We start from the raw sequence: 23302 nt of genomic DNA on the forward strand, positions 1-23302 counted from the left end.
TGTTTCGGTAGCGGGCCGTGTCAGTGGCACTGTATTGTCCTCAAAGCGAGCAAAGAAGTTATTTAGTCTGTCTGGGAGCAAGACATCCTGGTCCGCGGGCCGGCTGGCTTTCTTTTTATAATCCGTGATTGACTGTAGACCCAGCCACATACCTCGGGTCTGAGCCGTTGAATTGCGACTCTACTTTGTCTATACACTGACTCTTAGCTTGTTTGAATGCCTTGCGGAGGGAATAGCTACACTGTTTTGTATTCGGTCATGTTTCCGGTCCACTTGCCCTGCTTAAAAGCAGTGGTTCGCTCTTTCAGTTTCACGCGAATGCTGCCATCAACCCACGGTTTCAGGTTAGGGAATGTTTTAATCGTTGCTGTGGGTATGACATCGCCGATGCACTTTCTAATGAACTCGCTCACCGAATTAGCATATTTGTCAATGTTGTTGTTGGACGCAATGCGGAACATATCCCAATCCACGTGGTCGAAGCAGTCTTGAGGCGTGAAATCAGATTGGTCTGACCAGCGTTGAACAGACCTGAGCGCGGGAGTTTCTTGTTTTAGTTTCTGTCTGTAGGATGGAAGCAACAAAATGGAGTCGTGGTCAGCTTTTCCGAAAGGAGGGCAGGGGAGGGCCTGCACCAGAACCACAGGCAGTTCTGCCCACTGGCCTGCACCAGATGACAGGAAGTTAGAATAACAATGATCCAGGGTTTTACCAGCCCTGGTTGCGCAATCGATATGCTGATAGATTTTAGGGAGTCTTGTTTTCCGAAAAATAGGCTGCTAACTAGGGCTTTATGACCCCTGAAAATAGCTTATAGTTGTAGACGTGTGAGACCTAAAGTCCGATCGAAAGACACCTCTATAGATAAAGTTTGAAGAAAGGAAAAGCACACATAGGTTAACTCTTGTAACTACCCATCCCGGATCCGGGAGCGTTGTCATCAACTGACACTAATTAGCATAACGTAAGGACATAAATATTACTAGAAAATATTCATATTCATGAAATCACAAGTGAAATATATTGAAACACAGCTTAGCCTTTTGTTAATCACCCTGTCTTCTCAGATTTTGAAAATATGCTTTACAGCCAAAGCAAGACAAGCATTTGTTTAAGTTTATCGATAGCATAGCATTATGCCTAGCTAGCAGCAGGCAACCTGGTCACAAAAATCAGAAAAGCAATCAAATTAAATTGTTTACCTTTGATGAGCTTCAGATGTTTTCACTCACAAGACTCCCAGTTAGATAGCAAATGTTCCTTTTTTCCAACAATATTGTTTTTGTAGCCGAAAGTTAGTTCTTCACGTTTGGCTGAGAATTCGACCGGAAATTGCGGTCACGACAACGCCGAAAAATATAAAAAATTAGCTCCATAATATTGACAGAAACATGGCAAATGTTGTTTATAATCAATACTCAAGGTGTTTTTCAAATATCTATTCAATAACATATGAACCGGGACAGTTGGCTTCTTAGTGAGACTCAGTGAGTCTCTACAGTCTGTACATGTTATTGAGAGAAGCCGCTGCCCACAAAATGAGTTGGAAACTGAGCTGCACCTCCTAACCTCCTACCAAAGGTATGACCATATTAAAGACACATATTTCCCACAGATCACACAGACCAACAAAGAATTTGAAAAAAAATCTAATTTTGATAAACTCCCATATCTGTTACTCTAAATGTTGCAATATGCTATCCTAGCAGCAAGATTTGTGACCGTTGCCATGAAAACGGGGCAACCACTTGAGCACAAACAACATTGTAAATACAACCAATATTTATCTATTTACTTATCTTCCTCTACTATTCATAGTACAACTTTTTGCACATTGTTACCAGCACTGTACATAGCTGATAATAACATTTGAGATGTCTGTATCATTTTGAAACCTTGATGAGTGCAATGTTTACTGTAAAATAAATGTAAAAAAAATGTAAACAAAATATTTTGTTATCTATTTCACTTGCTTTGGCAATAAAGTCCCATTGAATTGAGATAGCGAGAGAGAGAGAGAGAGAGAGAGAGAGAGAGAGAGAGAGAGAGAGAGAGAGAGAGAGGGGGGAATTGCAAAAGGGAGAAAAGTCAATTATTTTTCTCCTTCCACCTGTGAAGGCTTGGTGAAATTGTGTTTGAGTGTGGGTGGGGTGTCAGTTCTGACAATAGTCAGGTATAACCAGAGTGAAGCCATAATCCCTGTCGCACTGCTGGGAGACACCAGACCGGTCAGCCTGCTGCTCACTACAAATGGACTGGATTACCTTGAGTTCCCAGGGACGACAAACAGATGTCACATCACACCTTCGCTGTCAATTCCCCCAGACAGGTGGAAATTGCTCTCCAATCTGTAGCAATCAGGTGTTGAGAGTGTATTACATTGAGACAAGCCTATTCGGAAAACCACAGCACTTTCTGCTGTTGTCAAGCTCATTGGAGGGGTGAAAGTAATCTTATCATTAAAACAACCCAGACATGTGGCCATAGTGATTTCACTCCTCACATGTTTTAATTGATTCCATCCATCAATTTCACCACCCTCGAAAACGTCTGTTCTGATTGCATCTCCCTGCTGCCTGGGAACAGTTTCACTACAAGAACTGTGGGAATCTCCAGTCTGCCCATCCATGGCTCCAATCCTGTTGGATTACTTTGGCTCAGAGTGGCTTGTGCTCAGTCACACAGCTCTCAGCCAGCCAGGACCTGGGCCTCATTGGTCAGAGGGATAATACTGAGAGGGATCTCTCTCTATCAGATGCTCGTACCAGTTGGTGTAGCAGAGCCAGAGCTCAGGAGAGAGAAGAGAGAGAGAGAGTCCAGCACTGTCCAGAGACAGAAATAGACCTGTCCAGAGTCACATATAGAGATTATGTACAGCTCTGGGCCTGGGTTTGTCAACTGTCCATCACCAGTACCACAGGCAGGCCTGTCCACTGGCCTGCACCAGCACCACAGTCAAGTCTGTCCATTGTCCTTCACCAGAACCACAGGCAGGTCTGTCCACTGGCCTGCACCAGCACCACAGACAGGTCTGCCCACTGGCCTGCACCACAGACAGGTCTGTCCACTGGCCTGCACCAGCACCACAGGCAGGTCTGTCCACTGGCCTGCACCAGAACCACAGGCAAGTCTGTCCACTGGCCTGCACCAGCACCACAGACAGGTCTGCCCACTGGCCTGCAGCAGAACCACAGGCAGGTCTGTCCACTGGCCTGCACCAGCACCACAGGCAGTTCTGCCCACTGGCCTGCACCAGAACCACAGGCAGGTCTGTCCACTGGCCTGCACCAGAACCACAGGCAGGTCTGTCCACTGGCCTGCACCAGCACCACAGGCAGTTCTGCCCACTGGCCTGCACCAGAACTACAGGCAGGTCTGTCCACTGGCCTGCACCAGCACCACAGGCAGGAACACTTAGATCTAAGACTACTGGGTCACAGTGAACTTGGGGATGACAGGATAGGGGATATGATAGGGAATGGGAGGGGACAGGATAGGGGATATGATAGGGAATAGGAGGGGACGGGATAGGGGATATGATAGGGAATAGGAGGGGGCAGAATAGGGGATATGATAGGGAATAGGAGGGGACAGGATAGAGGACAGGATAGGAGGATATGACAGGGAATAGGAGGGGACAGGATAGGGGATATGATAGGGAATAGGAGGGGACAGGACATGGGACAGGATAGGGGATATGATAGGGAATAGGAGGGGACAGGATAGGGGATATGATAGGGGATAGGAGGGGACAGGATAGGGGATATGATAGGGGATAGGAGGGAACAGGATAGGGGACATGAGAGGGGATAGGAGGGGACAGGATAGGGGATAGGATGGGACAGGATAGGGGACATGAGAGGGGTGTCATGACCTTGGCCTGGCGTTAGGTTTATGACAGTCATAAATACCTCTTCCCCCCTTTTCCCTCTCTCTCTACCCTACTGATGTTACATTTGCAAACCCCTTGATTAACATAGAGATTCTGGGAACATCAGAAGGTGGGGGGAAATGAACTATATTCTGGTAATCCGACCAATTGAACATATGCAGTGGTACTTAATGAATATGATGTCAGTTCGGTTGTCATCTGAGTCATTCTCATCAATGATAAGATTACATAAATTCTACAGTGTAAAGTCTACACATCAGAGTTATCGGATTCACATGGAATTGTTGTTCAATTTAAATGTTTGAATATGATATTTTTTGTGATGGGATGAAATGTGATTTTAGCTTCTAAAATGTGAGAATTGGGTTTTCATGAGTGAATTAGGCCCGACTCAGTGGCCTGCCCACGTGAAGAGACGTAGGTTGTAAACTATGAAACACACCCCCTTTCTCCCTTCCTATATAAAGCTTTGACGACAATATAACCTCCTGTTCCGAGGATGTGAGGACGACGGTCCGAGGTCAGAATGATTCAGATAATAACTACAGAACAAAGCCAACATCAGCGTGAGCTTTAGTTGCGAATGGTATGAACTTTGAACTCTTATTCACTACCGAAGTGATACCTCCTAGCCGTTGAGTTAGCAACAGCAGCTGCAAATGCAGGTTAGGAAGGAACAGACAGAGTATCCCGTCTATCACACAACGACGTTACTACAACGTATTCAATTGACCGCCAGAGACATTCTTCAGAGGACAAAGGACTCGGTTGGGCAACACGGCCTTCCATCTACCACCAACCTACTGAAGCGAAGCTCAGAGTAAATATTTATTGCATTATCCTTTTCCAAATGGGTGGTAATATAGAATGCATAAGATACTGTATTTACGATAGCACAGCTTCACCCTTTGTTCCTCAGTCTTCCCGCTCTTTCACTCAAACCCAGCCCCTTTTCTTTTGTGTAACAAGCTGTCATATCTGTTCCGCCCGCTAGGGACGTTTTCCTTTATGACGTCATTTGTAATCAAGTTATGATTAATTATGTGTATGTGGAAATCTGTGTGATTAGTTAGGTATTTAGTAAATAAATAATTAAACCCAATTTTGTATTGCTGATTCAACTTGTTAGCCAGGGTTCGTGAAGATAACCAAGAATTTACAACTTTCAGATGAGACTGAATTAAGGTGACGATTAATATTGACTGCTATTGATGTAAAATATTACTAGGTCTTTAAGAGTTTATTCGGAAGATAACAGCGCTATAAATATTATTTTGTGGTGCCCCGACTCTCTAGTTTATTACATTTACATGATTAGCTCAATCAGGTAATATTAATTATGGCAAAATTATTTTATAGAATAGCATGTCATATCACTTAATCCGGCATAGCCAAAGACATGACGGGATATGATTTGGGATAGGAGGGGACAGGATAGGACATGATAAGGGACAGGATAGGGAAAAGGATAGGGGACAGGATAGGGGACAGGATAGGGAACCGGATAAGGAACGGGATAGAGGACAGGATAGGGGACAGGATGGGACATGATAAGGGACAGGATAGGGAAAAGGATAGGGGACAGGATAGGGGACAGGATAGGGAACCGGATAAGGAACGGGATAGAGGACAGGATAGGGGACAGGATGGGACATGATAAGGGACAGGATAGGGAACAGGATAGGGGACAGGATAGGGGACGGGATAGGGAACAGGATAGGGGACAGGATAGGGGACAGGATAGGGGACCGGATAGGGGACAGGATAGGGGACGGGATAGGGAACAGGATAGGGAACAGGATAGGGGACAGGATAGGGAACGGGAGTGAATTAGGTGGTAGAGCCAGGTTGCTACAGTGGCAAGAAAAAGTATGTGAGCCCTTTAGAATTACCTGGATAAATTGGTCATAAAATTTGATCTGATCTTCATCTAAGTCACAACAATAGACAAACACAATCTGTTTAAAATAATAACACACAAACAATTATACGTTTTCACGCCTTTATTGAACACACCGTGTAAACATTCACAGTGTAGGGTAGAAAAAGTATGTGAACCCTTGGATTTAATAACTGGTTGACCCTCCTTTGGAGCAATAACCTCAACCAAACATTTTCTGTAGTTACAGATCAGACCGGTGCAACGGTCAGGAGGAATTCTGGACCATTCCTCTTTACAAAACTGTATCAGTACAGCAGTATTCTTAGGATGTCTGGTGTAAACTGCTCTCGAGGTCTTGCCACAGCATTTTAAATCGGGTTGAGGTCACTCTGACTAGGCCACTACAGAAGGCATATTTTCTTGTTGAATTTGGGTCGTTGTCCTGTTGCATCACCCAACCTCTGTTTAGCTTCAATGGGCGGACAGATATCCTTACGTTCTCCTGCAAATGTCTTTATCAACTTGGGAATGAATTTTTCCGTCGATGATAGCAAGCTGTCCAGGCCTTGAGGGAGCAAAGCAGCCCCAAACCATGATGCTCCCTACACCATACTTTACAGTTGGGATGAGGTTTAGAGGTTGGTGTGCTGTGCCTTTTTTTCTCCACACATAGTGTTCTGTGTTCCTACCAAACAACTCAACTTTAGTTTAATCTGTCCACAGAATATTTTGCCTGAAGCGCTGAGGAACATCTAGGTTCTCTTTTGCGAACTTCAGACGTGCAGCAATGTTTCTTTTGGACAGCAGTGGTTTAATTATGGCAAAATTATTTTATAGAATAGCATGTCATATCACTTAATCCGGCAAAGCCAAAGACACGACAGGGGATATGAACACCACTCTTGTTTAGTGTTTTACGTATCGTAGACTCGTCAACAGAGATGTTAGCATGTTCCAGAGATGTCTGTAAGTCTTTATCTGACACTCTAGGATTCTTCTAAACCTCATTGAGCATTCTGCACTGTGCTCTTGCAGTCACACACCTAGGGAGAGTAGCAACAGTGCTGAACTTTCTCCATTTATAGACAATTTTTCTTATTGTGGACTGATTAACATCAAGGCTTTTAGAGATAATTTTGTGACCCTTTCCAGCTTTATGCAAGTCAACAATTCTTAAACTTAGGTCTTCTGAGATCTCTTTTGTTTGATGCATGGTTCACATCAGGCAATGCTTCTTGTGAAAAGCAAACTCGAATTTTGTGCGTGTTTTTTATAGGGCAGGGCAACTCTAACCAACATCTCCAATCTCGTGTCATTGATTGGACTCCAGGTTAACTGACTCCAGACTCCAATTAGCTTTTGGAGAAGTCATTAGCCTAGGGGTTCAAATACTTTTTCCAACCTACACTGGGAATGTTTGAATTATGTATTCAATATTGACTTGTTTATTGTTTATTGTTTACTCCATGTGTAACTCTGTGTTGTCTGTTCACACTGCTATGCTTTATCTTGACCAGGTCGCAGTTGTAAATGAGAACCTGTTCTCAACTAGCCTACCTGGTTAAATAAAGGTTAAATAAAAAAAATTAAAAAAAATAGAAAATAAATATACAATAATTTGTGTGTTATTAGTTTAAGCACACTGTGTTTGTCTATTGTTGTGACTAATATGAAGATCAGATCAAATTGTATGACTAATTTATGCAGAAATCCAGGTAATTCCAAAGGGTTCACATACTTTTTCTTGCCACTGTAAATGACAGTGTGACATGCCCCAGTGCCAGTCCTTCAAAAACAAATGATAACATTAACTAGGCTCCCCATTTGCAGAGTCTTGGCTCCTGACAGAAGAGGAAAATGTTGACAATGATAATGACACTATTAACAACTCAGCCAGTATCTCATGAGCCATCGCAATCTGTGAGACTGAGCTCTGGCCAAGATATGTGTGCCATAGTTTTCCTCTTTCTCCGTTTGGCTCGGCCTGGCAGGGAGGAAAGGCTAATTAAACAATCATTGTACCGCAGACCCGTGGAGTCCCCATCCTCCTGTCCTGTTGACTTTGTCACGCCGCTCATCCCTTCTCTACCAGAAAGCCCCTCGTCTGATACCATGCTGGGAGAAGGGCCTTTGTCACACACTGTTGGTCCTCCTCTCTCTCTCTCTCATCTCTGTGAGAAGAGAGAGTCAACATCAAAGCAGCAGACAAAGAGAGCAGAGCACACAGAGAACGGCTGACTTTATTTCCCATTTAGACGGAGTTAAGTCTCACGCTGAGCATAATGTGTCTGATTGTGACTGTGAATAGCACCTGCAATGCAGGGAGTCGTAATTTAGAATCGTACCTCCAAGAGAAAGATGATGAATCTCATCATACACTTTTAGTATCAGCCAAATGGAACTGGAACCAGCAGATGTTTGATTGTAATGAGTACCTGTGAAAAACAATCAAGATTTGTGAGATCATCTCCTTGAGAGGGCTACAAATACACAGACAGTGATCACAGAGGAAAGAGAGATGTGATAAGTGTTTTTATATGTACTGATTATTATTTTTTAATGTTGCTATTTTTCAATGTTGCTATTGTTCAATGTTACTCTTTTTCAAAGTACCTATTTCTCAATGTTGCTATTGTATATGTTATTATTTGATGATTGTTCAATCATCATGTAGAAGAAGACAAATCTGTAAATAATGCATCATCGCAAGTCATGACTTTTCCCACCGCAACCTTATCCTTTGGTTCTCCTTCCAATGACCACAGTGAGACCACACCTCAGCTCCCATGTCACTGATATTCCTCCTGTAACAGTGATCACATGGCAACCATGCCCAGTCTCCTGCCACAGTCTCTGCTGCTTCACCATGGAGCACGCTGAGACCACACCCAGTCTGTCCCCCTTCCCTTCAGCAGTGGCAGGGAGAGAGCCATGCGCATGTGCCAGCGTTGGCCGTCAGCAGACGGGGAGGAGGAGGAGGGGAGAGAGGAGGGTGAGCGCTCAGTCACACCACTCAAGATGGATGTTTCCCATCATGCAGCTCAATCAGCCACCCAATGATTCATTTCACAGACACTTGGGTAATTATAGGAGTCTGCTCTTCACCTCTGGGATGAAACTGTGTGAGCAAGGGAGGGAGGGAGGATATAGGGAGCGGGAGATAGAGTGAGAAATGAGTGAGTGACTAAAGAAAGCAGAGATTTAGGGAGAGCAGAGACAGAGACAGAGGAGAGTAAGGAGGGATAAGATGAGTAGGCTATATTGTGAGATGCATCAATTTGCTGGTATCAACTGTCTTGTTTGGGGGAACCAGTATTATCGGTTACTATGTAATTAAGTGGAGTAATTGTTTGTGTGACCTTGTTGAAATGCTAACAAAACATGACTAATACGAGCAAAAAAACAGAGGAGAGAAAATTAGCAGCAGAGGAAACCTGAGGGACAGGGATGAAGACAAAGAGCATTAAGGCAATAGTGTGTGGAAAATTAGAAGGAAAAGGGTTTCAGGAGGATACAGAAAAAGGAGGGAGAGCTGTGGAGAGAAAGTGCTGCTGGAGGGGCTAGCCATGGCAAGAGTACAAGCTCCCCCTGTTGGCGGAGTCGACACAATGACAACACGGCTCTACATCAAAGAATGGAAGATTCCTATTCATTGTTCTATCGATGCCGACGGACCTAAAAAAAACACACGTATTCAAACAAACTGACATGTTATAATCTCACAATATCATTATACTCTAGCTAGCTAGAGGTGAATGACACATTACACAAATAGAATACGTTCTCTCATTGGTTCCCTGCTGAACAAATTAAGAAGAATGATTTCACTACATTTTTATAAACTCTGCAGTTTTTAGTGTGTTCAATGATAAGTGAGAGTGAATGAAGTATTGATTAGGACAACAACAACAAAATAGTTTAATATAGCTGCCGGGTGACTGCATGGGAGAATTAATCTGAGGTGCTGGAGCCGTTTCAGTCTCTGAGCTGGGTGACGAATCTAAAGAGTGCTCATTGATTGTGTTGCTTGCTGATGAACTATTCATAGTGGAGGCTTGTTAAAGCCTATCAGTTCAGTCGACTGTTTAGCCATTGATTATGCTGCCATAGAGAGAACCAAACCAGAGAGCAGCCTCTGTGCAGCATACCACCAGTAGTGGAAAAAGTACACAATTGTTATACTTGAGTAAAAGTAAAGATACCTTCATAGAAAAGGACTCAAGTTAAAGTGAAAGTCACCTAGTAAAATACTACTTGAGTAAAAGTATAAAAGTATTTGGTTTTAAATATACTTAAGTGTCAAAAATAAATGTAATTGCTCAAATGTACTTAAGTATGGAAATGTATTTGTAATTGCTAAAATATACTTTAGTATCAAAATTAAATGTTATTGCTAAAAATCTATTTAAGTATCAAAAGTAAATGTACAAGTATAAATCTTTTCACATTCCTTATATTAAGCAAACCAGACAGCACCATTTTCTTGTTTTTTAAATTTACCGATAGCCACTCAGACGTCATTTACAAACAAAGCACGTGTTTAGTGAGTCCTCCAGATCAGAGGCAGATGACCAGGGATGTTCTCCTGATAAGTGCGTGAATTAGACAATTTTCCTGTACTGCTAAGCATTCAAAATGGACCAAGTACTTTTGGGTGTCAGGGAAAATGTATGGAGTAAAAAGTACATTGTTTTCTTTAGTAATGTAATGAAGTAAAAGTAAAAGTTGTCAAAAATAGAAACAATAAAGTAAAGTACAGATACACCAAAAATTGACTGAACTTCTCTAGGGTAGGGGGCAGCATTGGGAATTTTGGATGAAAAGCGTGCCCAAATTAAACTGCCTGCTACTCTGCCATAAAAGCTAGACTATGCATAGCAGATTTGGATAGAAAACACTGAAGTTTCTATAAACCGTTTGAATGATGTCTGTGAGTATAACAGAACTCATATGGCAGGCAAAACCTGAGAAAAAATCCAACCAGGAAGTGGGAAATCTGAGGTTTGTGGTTTTTCGACTCTTGAATACACAGTGTCTATGGGGTCATGTTGCACTTCCTAAGGCTTCCACTATTTGTCAACAGTCTTTAGAAACTTGTTTGATGTTTCTACTGTGAGGTGGGGGCGAATGAGAGGGGAATGAGTCAGAGGTCTGCCAGCAGCCACGAGCTCAGTCTCGCGCGTTCACGTGAGAGCGACCTGCGTTCCATTGCTTTTATACAGACAATGGAATTGGAACATTATTGAAGATTTATGTTAAAAACATCCTAAAGATTGATTCTATACTTCGTTCGACATGTTTCTACGCACTGTAACGGAACTTTTTGACATTTCGTCTGCTCCTAGTGAACGCGCTTCGTGAGTTTGGATTTGTTTACAAAACGCGCTAACAAAAGTAGCTATTTGGACATAAATGATGAACATTATCGAACAAAACAAACATTTATTGTGGAACTGGGATTCATGGGAGTGCATTCTGATAAAGATCAGCAAAGGTAAGTGAATATTTATAATGCTATTGCTGACTAATGTTGACTCCAACATGGCGGATATCAATTTGGCTTGATATGCCGTACTCACATTATTGCATGGTTTGCTTTTTCCGTCAAGTTTTAAAAAAATCTGACACAGCGGTTGCATTAAGGAGAAGTATATCTTTAATTCTGTGAATAACACTTGTATCGTTTATCAATGTTTATTATGAGTATTTCTGTAAATTGATGTGTCTCTCTGCAAAATCACTGGATGTTTTGGAACTACTGAACATAACGCGCCAATGTAAGCTCAGATTTTTGGATATAAATATAAACTTTACCGAACAAAACATACATGTATTGTGTAACATGAAGTCCTATGAGTGTCATCTGATGAAGATCATCAAAGGTTAGTGATTTATTTTATCTATATTTCTGATTTCTGTGACTCCTCTCTTTGGCTGGAAAAAGGCTTTGTTTTTCTGTGACTTGGCTCTGACCGAACATAATCATTTGGTTTGCTTTCGTCGTAAAGCCTTTTTGAAATCGGACACTGTGGCTGGATTTACAACAAGCGTATCTTTAAAATGGTGTAAAATACTTGTATGTTTGAGGAATTTTAATTATGGGATTTCTGTTGTTTTGAATTTGGCGCACTTGCAGTTTCACTGGCTGTTGACAGGTGGGACGCTACCGTCCCACGAACCCTAGAGAGATTAAGTAGTACCTAAAAGTATTTTTTCTTTGCACCACATCATACCACAGACACCTCTGTCACACAGATGAACTACATCATTCAATGTTTTAAAAGGACACTTAAATGTGTTCTGAGGAGGGAATCTCAAAGGGGTAATTAAAACACAAGGTGGAGTTCAATTAACAAAACAAAGAGGTGCAATAGGTTCGTATAAAGCGTACTTGATTATTCAATGTTGTTACTTTTTTTTAATGCATCAGGGATAGGGTACTGAGACGTTTCGGCTTTACAGCCTTCTTCAGTGTGTAGGTACAATTTTCTTTCACTCAAAACAGCATTTGTAAAGAACTACAGATGAGCAGCAGGAGCTTGTCTGTATTTGCACCAGCCAAGCTTCTGGGAGAGCAAGATGGTTCTCTTCTGAGGAGTTCAATTAATCCTCTCTCTGCCACCCCATTCCATCCTCCTCGTTCCTGCACCTTCTCCCTTCGTCCCCTCTAGTTCTCTCTCTGTTGTGACTCTTTTTTTTTCTGGACCTGAGTGTTGTGTGCAGAAATGCAACGCTTCGTTAGAAATTCCAAGGCTGCGGTGAGCAGGTACACGGCCATTGTGACAAGCGCAATTTATGGGCTGCTCTTGAGCAGGAGAACGCATTCAATAATGTGCTGGGAAGATTGATCCATCCCCCATACGGTGCTGGGCAGGCAGCGCAGGGACTGGGGTGATTTAGACATGCAGGTAGCCCAACTCAGCAGTTAGAGGCTTCAGAGCTATAAAAATCCCTTGTATTAGTAGTTCTAATCCATTTAATTACAGTTTAAACTTTCCAATTTGACACTGTCATAAATTAAAACCAAGGGGTTGAGGATGTAGCCCATGCATTGTAAGGCTAGGAGTGGGACGCTGGCTGGCTGTTTATTCTGGTCAATGACATAACATACATGGTCAATGACACATAACATACACGGTCAATGACATAACATACACGGTCTATGACATAACATACACGGTCAATGACATAACATACACGATCAATGACATACCATACTATCTACTGGCCGGACAGACTCCTCTGATCACTCAACATCACTATCTACTGGCCGGACAGACTCCTCTGATCACTCAACATCACTATCTACTGGCCGGACAGACTCCTCTGATCACTCAACATCACTATCTACTGGCCGGACAGACTCCTCTGCCCAATCAACACCACTATCTACTGGCCGGACAGACTCCTCTGCCCAATCAACATCTCTATCTGCGCTAGCCGGGACTCATTTGTCAAATCAGACATTTCCCTAATGGTGGTATGGTCTCCATGGAGAAAACAAGGCAGGGGGCGGAGTAACATTGTTCCTGACCGAGACTACCACAGAGAAAAGAGAGAAGAGGAGGGGAGGAAGAGGATAGGAGAGAGAGGAGGGGAGGAAGAGGATAGGAGAGAGCGCAGACATGGCTCTCTCTCAGGGGAGGCCAGGGTGACACAGAGACACACAATGCCAAGGTCAGAGGGCACGGTGGAGCTTTTCCCTCAGGGCAGGTCAAATCACAGTAACGTGTTCTATCATAGCTTGCTGTGCTTATTTTGGAGAGGGATACGTGGTCTTCCACAGCACAAAATACACCTGGGTTTTAGTGCTTATTCAGGGAAAGTCCATGTTCTTGAGGAAAATAATGCAGATTACAGTTCAGAATGACGGATATACTTTGGATTTTTAACACCAAATGCAGCATTTGAGAAATGTTCCTTGAAAAAAATCTAAAATTAAATGCTAAATATGTCTTGATATCAGGTCAGGTCCTTGGTTTAGTGCAAACGCAAAAATAACCAAGACTATCTGCTATTTCAACAATAAACAACGGCCAATATCATATTTACAATGATCCCATCTATTAAAACAATTACTTCTACATCATATTTCCCATTTATCTGCTCTCTCCAGTTCATCAGGGAAAACACATTGCAGAGGACACAACCACATAATATTCACTTATGAGTCTCTCTATGCAGCATCTCAGCCAGTTTCCTCATTTAAATGGAAATAAAGATCATCATCAATTCTATTAATGAGGCAGTGGTAGAGCTGGGAGTGAGAAGCTAAAGGGTTAGAGTTAATGGGCCTCGCCTTGTGTTGGGAGTCAGTGTGGGGTGTCATGACGCTGGCCCTCTAGCAGAGATGAGAGCCCCCCTCTCCTGTCAGGAAGGGGCAGTTTTATGAGTTTAACAACAATGTCATAGATTCTGTGCAGAGACTTCTCTCCCTGACCATGCAGTATGGAGAGAGAGTTTAACAGTAAGACAAAGGGACCCTCCCACACAATTCTACTACATCCCAGAATTGGGGAATTAAATATTATTCCAAATTTAGAGAATCTGGAAACAGTTGGTGGAGAAGTCAGAAGCTTGTCCGTTTGTGACCTCAAAGACAATACAGCCACAATACCCTAACTCTGTTTATACAGGTTCCTCAGTTTTGAAGCTTGCATCTGAATGTTGGATAAAATGTTTGACGAAGTATAGGAATTCTTTAGAAAAGATAACAATGTGATTTAGTCTTCTAAAATGAAAAGTTCTTTGTTTTATGGTAACGTGCGCCCAGTCAGTGGCTCCGCCCAAGTGAATAGACATTGGTTGGAAAAGATGAACCAACTCCTTTTCCACTCGAGAATAAAAGCCCCAATGAAGGAAAGTCACCTCAGTTCCAAAAGGGCTAATTCTAATTTCAACTCCACAGGCCATAAAACGCGAGAGCTTGCACCCTACGTAAAATGGTATGAACTCTGAACCATTGATCACTCAAGAAGAAGTGTCCTAGATTACAGCCTAACAGACTGCAGCTGGAAAGGTAGCAAATCTAGAAAGAACATTACCGACGCAGAAAACCACAACATCTCACTCCACAACGACCCGGAATCTCCAAAGGACAATGGTGACCTCGACTGGGCAAACCAGAGCCTCACACCGCCAGCTTAACTATCAAAGCCAGCGTCACGTAAATACAATGCATTACCTTTCTCCGAACGAGCGATCGTTAGTGAGAAAGGACTTCCTGAAGGGCTGCCCCCAGGTGGTGAGGGTAGGTAGCAACACATCTTCCACGCTGATCCTCAACACTGGAGTCCCTCAGGGGTGCATGCTCAGTCACCTCCTGTACTCCTTGTTCACCCACGACTGCACAGCAAGGCACAGCAAACACCATCATTAAGATTGCAGACAACACAACAGTGGTAGGCCTGATCAGCAACAACGATGAGGCAGCCTATAGGGAGGAGGTCAGAGATCTGGCCGGATGGTGCCAGAATAACAACCTATCCCTCAACGTAACCAAGACTAAGGAGATTATTGTGGACTACAGGAAAAGGAGGACCGAGCATACCCCTATTCTCATCGACGGAGCTGTAGTGGAGCAGGTTGAGAGCTTCAAGTTCCTTGGTGTCCACATCACCAACAAACAATAATGGTCCAAACACACCAAGACAGTCGTGAAGAGGGCACGATAAAGCCTATTCCCCCTCAGGAGACTAAAAAGATTTGGCATGGATCCTCAGTTCCTCAAAAGGTTCTACAGCTGCAACATCGAGAGCATCCTGTCTGGTTGCATCACTGCCTGGTAAGGTAACTGCTCGGCCTCCGACCGCAAGGCACTACAGAGTGTACTGCGTACAGCCCAGTACATTACTGGGACCTGCCATCCAGGATCTCTACACCAGGCGGTAAAAATTGTCAAAGACCCCAGCCACCCCAGTCATAGACTGTTCTCTCTACTACCGCATGGCAAGCGGTACCGGAGTGCCAAGTCTAGGACCAAAAGCCTTCTCAACATTTTTTAACCCCAAGCCATAAGACTTCTGAATAGGTAATCAAATACCCGGTATTTGTGTGCCCCCATCAACCCCTATTTTATGCTGCTGCTACTATCTGTTTATCATATATGCATAGTCACTTTATCTTTACATTCATGTACATACTACCTCAATTAGCCCGACCAACCAGTGCCCCCGCACATTGGCTAACCGGGCTATCTGCATTGTGTCCCGCCAACCCCTATTTTACTCTACTGCTACTCTCTGTTTATCATATACAGTGCCTTGCGAAAGTATTCGGCCCCCTTGAACTTTGCGACCTTTTGCCACATTTCAGGCTTCAAACATAAAGATATAAAACTGTATTTTTTTGTGAAGAATCAACAACAAGTGGGACACAATCATGAAGTGGAACGACATTTATTGGATATTTCAAACTTTTTTAACAAATCAAAAACTGAAAAATTGGGCGTGCAAAATTATTCAGCCCCTTTACTTTCAGTGCAGCAAACTCTCTCCAGAAGTTCAGTGAGGATCTCTGAATGATCCAACGTTGACCTAAATGACTAATGATGATAAATACAATCCACCTGTGTGTAATCAAGTCTCCGTATAAATGCACCTGCACTCATGAAGAACAAGGAACACACCAGGCAGGTCCGAGATACTGTTGTGAAGAAGTTTAAAGCCGGATTTGGATACAAAAAGATTTCCCAAGCTTTAAACATCTCAAGGAGCACTGTGCAAGCAATAATATTGAAATGGAAGGAGTATCAGACCACTGCAAATCTACCGAGACCTGGCCGTCCCTCTACACTTTCAGCTCATACAAGGAGAAGACTGATCAGAGATGCAGCCAAGAGGCCCATGATCACTCTGGATGAACTGCAGAGATCTACAGCTGAGGTGGGAGACTCTGTCCATAGGACAACAATCGTATATTGCACAAATCTGGCCTTTATGGAAGAGTGGCAAGAAGAAAGACATTTCTTAAAGATATCCATAAAAAGTGTTGTTTAAAGTTTGCCACAAGCCACCTGGGAGACACACCAAACATGTGGAAGAAGGTGCTCTGGTCAGATGAAACCAAAATTGAACTTTTTGGCAACAATGCAAAACGTTATGTTTGGCGTAAAAGCAACACAGCTCATCACTCTGAACACACCATCCCCACTGTCAAACATGGTGGTGGCAGCATCATGGTTTGGGCCTGCTTTTCTTCAGCAGGTACAGGGAAGATGGTTAAAATTGATGGGAAGATGGATGGAGCCAAATACAGGACCATTCTGGAAGAAAACCTGAGAATGTGTGGAAAGAACTGAAAACTGCTGTTCACAAATGCTCTCCATCCAACCTCACTGAGCTCGAGCTGTTTTGCAAGGAGGAATGGGAAAAAAATTCAGTCTCTCGATGTGCAAAACTGATAGAGACATACCCCAAGCGACAAAAGGTGGCTCTACAAAGTATTAACTTAAGGGGGCTGAATAATTTTGCACGCCCAATTTTTCAGTTTTTGATTTGTTAAAAAAGTTTGAAATATCCAATAAATGTCGTTCCACTTCATGATTGTGTCCCACTTGTTGTTGATTCTTCACACAAAAATACAGTTTTATATCTTTATGTTTGAAGCCTGAAATGTGGCAAAAGGTCGCAAAGTTCAAGGGGGCCGAATACTTTCGCAAGGCACTGTATGCATAGTCACTTTAACCATATCTACGTGTATATACTACCTCAATCAGCCCCACTAACCTGTGCCTGTATATAGCCTCGCTACTGTTATAGCCTTGCTGCTGTATATAGCCTCGCTACTGCTATTTTTCAATGTCTCTTTACTGTTGTTTTTATTTCTTTACTTACCTATTGTTCACCTAATACCTTCTTTAAAAAAACAAATTGCACTGTTGGTTGAAGCCTGTAAGTAAGTATTTCACTACACCTTTTGTATTCGGCGCACATGACAAATACACTTTGATTTGATTTGATTAGTGTATTTCTGTAGCTTCCCATATCTGATAGAGATCCTTAGTCTTTCTTCCAACCCCCCCCCCTCCTTTCCTCTCTGAATCTATTGTGTTATAACCAAACTGTTTTTGTTAAGTCTACCAGGGACGGTATGCACTGTATAATGTTATTATGTATTGTATATTCTGAAATTTTTTATTTAGTTAGTAAATAAATAATTGAGCCAATTTGTGTATGGATGATTCACATTAAAGGCTGGGTTTGTGCAGATAACCAAGAATTCTACGACGTTCAGGTGAGACTGATAGACGGTAAAGAATAATTAATGACTGATTGACTGCTATTGATTTTAAAGATCTTCAGATCTTTAAGAGTGGATTCAGGAGATAGACACTCTCAATAAGCTAACTCTTCCGTGGTGCCTCAGGTTAAGTTAATTGTTGCATGGTTTAATTCAATCACGTAATGAATCAAACGTTAGGTAATCGATTTGATAAAATAGCTTGTCATCACATTAAAGAAGTCAGAGACACGACAGGAGGTATGAGGCTGTATGGGGATGTGGTTGTGGTCCACTACGTCGTTTCTCCCCCTGCGTCTTCCGTAGTGGGGCATGTAAGAGCCACGCTGTTTATGGCGCTCCATAAGGTTTCATGAGCCCGTCTATGGCCAGACATCAGGGAGAGAAAGAGAGCTGAAGCTAGAGAAGCTATAGTGGAACAGCCCATAACACTACAACCACAAAAGTCTTACCAGAGAAGCATGCATTCATACACCGTCTCCTGGCTCAGTGACAACAAGTTCATCTAAATAAAACAACCAGGCATCCCAAATGAACTGTCTGAATAGTGGTTCTCAAAAAATGCCTCTGAATTCATTTGTGGCTGAGCAGCGCTGCATCCCGCTGCGTTGTGCCCTTATTGCTTTTGACTACAGCCCAGCCATGCACGACATCCATAAATCTTAGATGACTCTCTAGTAGCTCTTACACAGGGAAAGGAATGAGAACACGGCCTCCTGCGGCCCCACAGGACTGACTGGAGTCACACAAACAACAGCCAAACAAGAGGTGAACAAACAGACAGACCCTGACCCCTCCTCCTTAGATGTTTAACAAGATGTTTGCAGTACATTTCAAAGGAATGCTGAACTGTTTGCAATCAGTAAGCTAAATGATATGTCATACCGGTAGTGTTGTGCACAATTTCTTTTTATTTATTTCTTTTTATTTAACCTTTATTTAACTAGGCAAGTCAGTTAAGAACAAATTCTTATTTACAATGATGGTCCACCAAGCATTGTGAATACAGCTACAAATTTCAATAGCAACGCTTTCATAACAGAAAATCATGTCCCTGTTATTTAGTATCGTAACAGTCATTTCCATGGATTTACACAAGGATTTTAAAACAGGGCTTTGTTCCTACTCTTGGTTCCTACTCGTGGTAACCTAAGATGACATCCAACACAAAGCAATAGTGCCATCTATTGCAGAGCTTGTGTTACTGCGCCATGCACATGTCTTTATTCTATACCATGGGTTTCACCACAACCCCGTCTTCAAAACAAAATGGAACCATGCAGTCATTCTGATCCCAGTCTCTAACTTAACATTGACATACTGGGTGGTTCGAGCCTGAATGTTGATTGGATGAAAGCCATGATATATCAGACCATATACCAACGGTATGGCAAAACATTTCTTTAACTGTGTTGGTAACCAGTTTATAAAAGCAATAAGGCACCTCTGGGGTTTGTGGTATATGGCCAAAATACCACGCCGAAGCGCTGTATGCAGAACAGACCTATTGGCCATATGTTGGCCATATACCACACCCTCTCGGGCCTTAGTGCTTAAATAATTAAATCTGCTGATCTGGTACATTGGACAAAGCACAGATGAAGCAGAAAGTGATCTGTGGTCACACTCAATTAAATAGGCTACAATGATTAGTGGTGTATCCCATCACTATGGTTACAGTAGGTGCCTAACGCTCTGATCATTAAGTAGTGACACAATTCAGTGGAGGGTTGTTTTACCATCATAATCCCACAAGGGCATTTCTCCCATCAAACTCACATACCAGTAGGTAGGTAGTTCAATTGATCTGCATCTCACTAATGGCTCATGATACAGACTTCTATATTGCTTCAGTGTGTTTAGAACTACCTGAGTGAAACCTCTGAAATACATTTAGAAGCTCCAGGTGATCACACACTACATATATATGGTAAATGAAAAGGAGATGCGTTGTGATGTATTTAGTTCACTGCCAATAATAACGACTTTAATTGTCAGAGCTAGTAGTCTGATGCCCTCCATTGAGTGAATGTTAAGCACTGCACAGAATCAACTTGGCCATCAAACTGCACTTTCCAACACTGGGCTCGGAAACAGAGTCGTCATTGCCAGGCCACTCCGTAACTCAGATTTAATATCCATTTATTCATGATAATAAAACAACCTATCTGCATGGCAGTTGGCAGGTTTCCATGGCATCTGATAAGGTGGACCTGGCTCTTGGCACAAGGAGCTGGACGTGCCCTTACTGCTGCTATCGGGGCTGTACTATTTGTAAAAGTTTTATGTAACTTCAGGTTCAAGGGAACCATAGTTAAACAGTGCCCCTCTCACCTCGAATGGAGCACACTCAGCACCAACCTAGGAAGTCCGTAAGGAAACCTCAACCCAGTGGGGACTGTAATGCAAAAGGCCTGAACCCAGTGGGAACTAGATGCCAAAGACCCAAACCCAGTGGGGACTAGATGCCAAAGACCCAAACCCAGTGGGGACTAGATGCCAAAGACCCAAACCCAGTGGGGACTAGATGCCAAAGGCCTGAACCCAGGGTGGACTGTGATGCCAAAGGCCTGAACCCAGTGGGGACTGGATGCCAAAGACCTGAACCCAGTGGGGACTAGATGCCAAAAACCTGAACCCAGTGGGGACTAGATGCCAAATGCCTGAACCCAGTGGGGACTAGATGCCAAAGGCCTGAACCCAGGGGGGACTGGATGCCAAAGGCCTGAACCCAGGGGGGACTGGATGCCAAAGGCCCAAACCCAGTGGGGAAGGGATGCCAGAGGCCTGAACCCAGTGGGGACTGTGATGCCAAAGACCCAAACCCAGTGGGGACGGGATGCCAAAGGCCCAAACCCAGTGGGGACTGGATGCCAAAGGCCTGAACCCAGGGGGGACTGGATGCCAAAGGCCTGAACCCAGCGGGGACTGGATGCCAAAGGCCCAAACCCAATGGGGACTGGATGCCAAAGGCCTGAACCCAGTGGGGACTGGATGCCAAAGGCCTGAACCCAGTGGGGACTGTGATGCCAAAGGCCTGAACCCAGTGGGGACTGGATGCCAAAGGCCCAAACCCAGTGGGGACTGGATGCCAAAGGCCCAAACCCAGTGGGAAAGGGATGCCAAAGGCCTGAAGCCAGTGGGGACTGTAATGCCAAAGACCCAAACCCAGTGGGGACGGGATGCCAAAGGCCCAAACCCAGTGGGGACTGGATGCCAAAGGCCTGAACCCAGTGGGGACTAGATGCCAAAGGCCTAAACCCAGCGGGGACTAGATGCCAAAGGCCTGAACCCAGTGGGGACTAGATGCCAAAGGCCTGAACCCAGTGGGGACTGTGATGCCAAAGGCCTGAACCCAGTGGGGACTGGATGCCAATTGCTCGACTACGTTTGGATGTTTCTCAGAGAATTCATCATCTTCTATTGAGTTAATGACTCATGGCTCAAACAGAGGTCTGGGAGGGGGCCGGGGTTAATTTTGCCATTTGTCATGATAACTAGTCCTGACCCACTACCCCTTCTAAAGAGAAAAATTGGATTTAGGGTTAGATGTATGGAGTCTATGAAGCCACCCGGGACATAAACACTTTGAAGAATGTCTCTGTGACATTCATTTCTCAAAAGCACTACTCCTTACAAATTTACCCGTGCCGTCTATTAGATGTTGGCTCCTGTATTTTCACTCGTTTTTGTTCTGAAATGCCATTGCACAGCAGTTCCTCTCTCTAATATCAATCAGTCGTCCATTTATTTCACAGAGAGGGAAAGAAAAAACATCTAATGGCCAATCCTGAGCAATTTCCATGATGAATTCTGGAAATCATCTGGAGATGACTTAGTGCAGGAAATGACAGACCGAGGCTCAGTCCGCCAGCCAACAATAGCTGAACACTGACCATGGGAATAAAACACATCCGCTCACAGAGGACGACTTCCCCTATAAGGACTCTCAGAGCCATTAAGGAATCACAATCTCAACCCTTTTCAGGTTGGAAATAGCTGTCTGTGAGGCCTGTAAATCTCATTCTTTCTCTCAAAGATTAAAGCCATGTCTAAGAAAATGTCCCCAATAAATGTCAGCATCAATGCAATGCCTACTATACACTGAGTTTACAAAACATTAGGAACACCTTCGTAATTCTGATTCAGGTCAACTTTATTACCCCACCAGGGGGAAATTAATTTAGTCTTGTGCTTAAACAGACTGTACATAAAACATGAAAGCACAGATACTACACAAACTGCACCCCCTTTAGCACTCAGAACAGCCTCAGTTTGTCGGGGCATGGACTCTACGAGGTGTGGAAAGCCTTCCACAGGGATGCTGGCCCATGTTGACTCCAATGTATCCCACGGGGGTGTCAAGTTGGCTGGATGTCTTTTGGGTAGTGGACCATTCTTGATACACACAGGAAACTGCTGAGCGTGAAAAACCCAGCAGCGTCTCTGTCTCCCTGCCCAGTAGCAGCCAGTTCACCTTGACGGTGTGCCATACCCCAGGCGTGTGGCTGGGCGGGAGGAAGACAGATGGAACTGCAGCCAGGAGCCAGAGAGACGCCCCAGCGACTATCTGTCTGCACAGGGATAACACCACTACACAACTCAGAACACAGCACATCTCTCTCAAAAGGAGATGATAAAAACACAAACAGGTAATATATGTCTTTATGCACAACGAGAATACAGAAATATTAACGAGATTACAGGAGTATTAAAGAGAATACAGGAGTACTAACAAGACTACAGGAGTATTAACGAGCTGAAAGGAGTATTAACGAGTTGAAAGGAGTATTAATGAGCAGAAAGGAGTATTAACGAGTTGAAAGGAGTATTAACGAGTTGAAAGGAGTATTAACGAGCTGAAAGGAGTATTAACAGGCTGAAAGGAGTAATAATGAGTTGAGAGGAGTATTAACGAGTTGAAAGGAGTATTAACGAGTTGAGAGGAGTATTAACGAGTTGAAATGAGTAGTAACAAGCTGAAAGGAGTATTAACGAGTTGAAAGGAGTATTAACGAGCTGAAAGGAGTATTAACGAGTTGAAAGGAGTAGTAACAAGCTGAAAGGAGTATTAACGAGCTGAAAGGAGTATTAACAAGCTGAAAGGAGTATTAACGAGCTGAAAGGAGTATTAACGAGCTGAAAGGAGTATTAACAGGCTGAAAGGAGTATTAACAATTTGAAATGAGTATTAACGAGTTGGAAGGAGTAGTAACAAGCTGAAAGGAGTATTAACGAGCTGAAAGGAGTATTAATGAGCTGAAAGGAGTATTAACGAGTTGAAAGGA

This window comes from Oncorhynchus clarkii, chromosome 24 (assembly GCF_045791955.1).
Source record: "Oncorhynchus clarkii lewisi isolate Uvic-CL-2024 chromosome 24, UVic_Ocla_1.0, whole genome shotgun sequence".
In the NCBI taxonomy this organism is placed as follows: domain Eukaryota; kingdom Metazoa; phylum Chordata; class Actinopteri; order Salmoniformes; family Salmonidae; genus Oncorhynchus; species Oncorhynchus clarkii.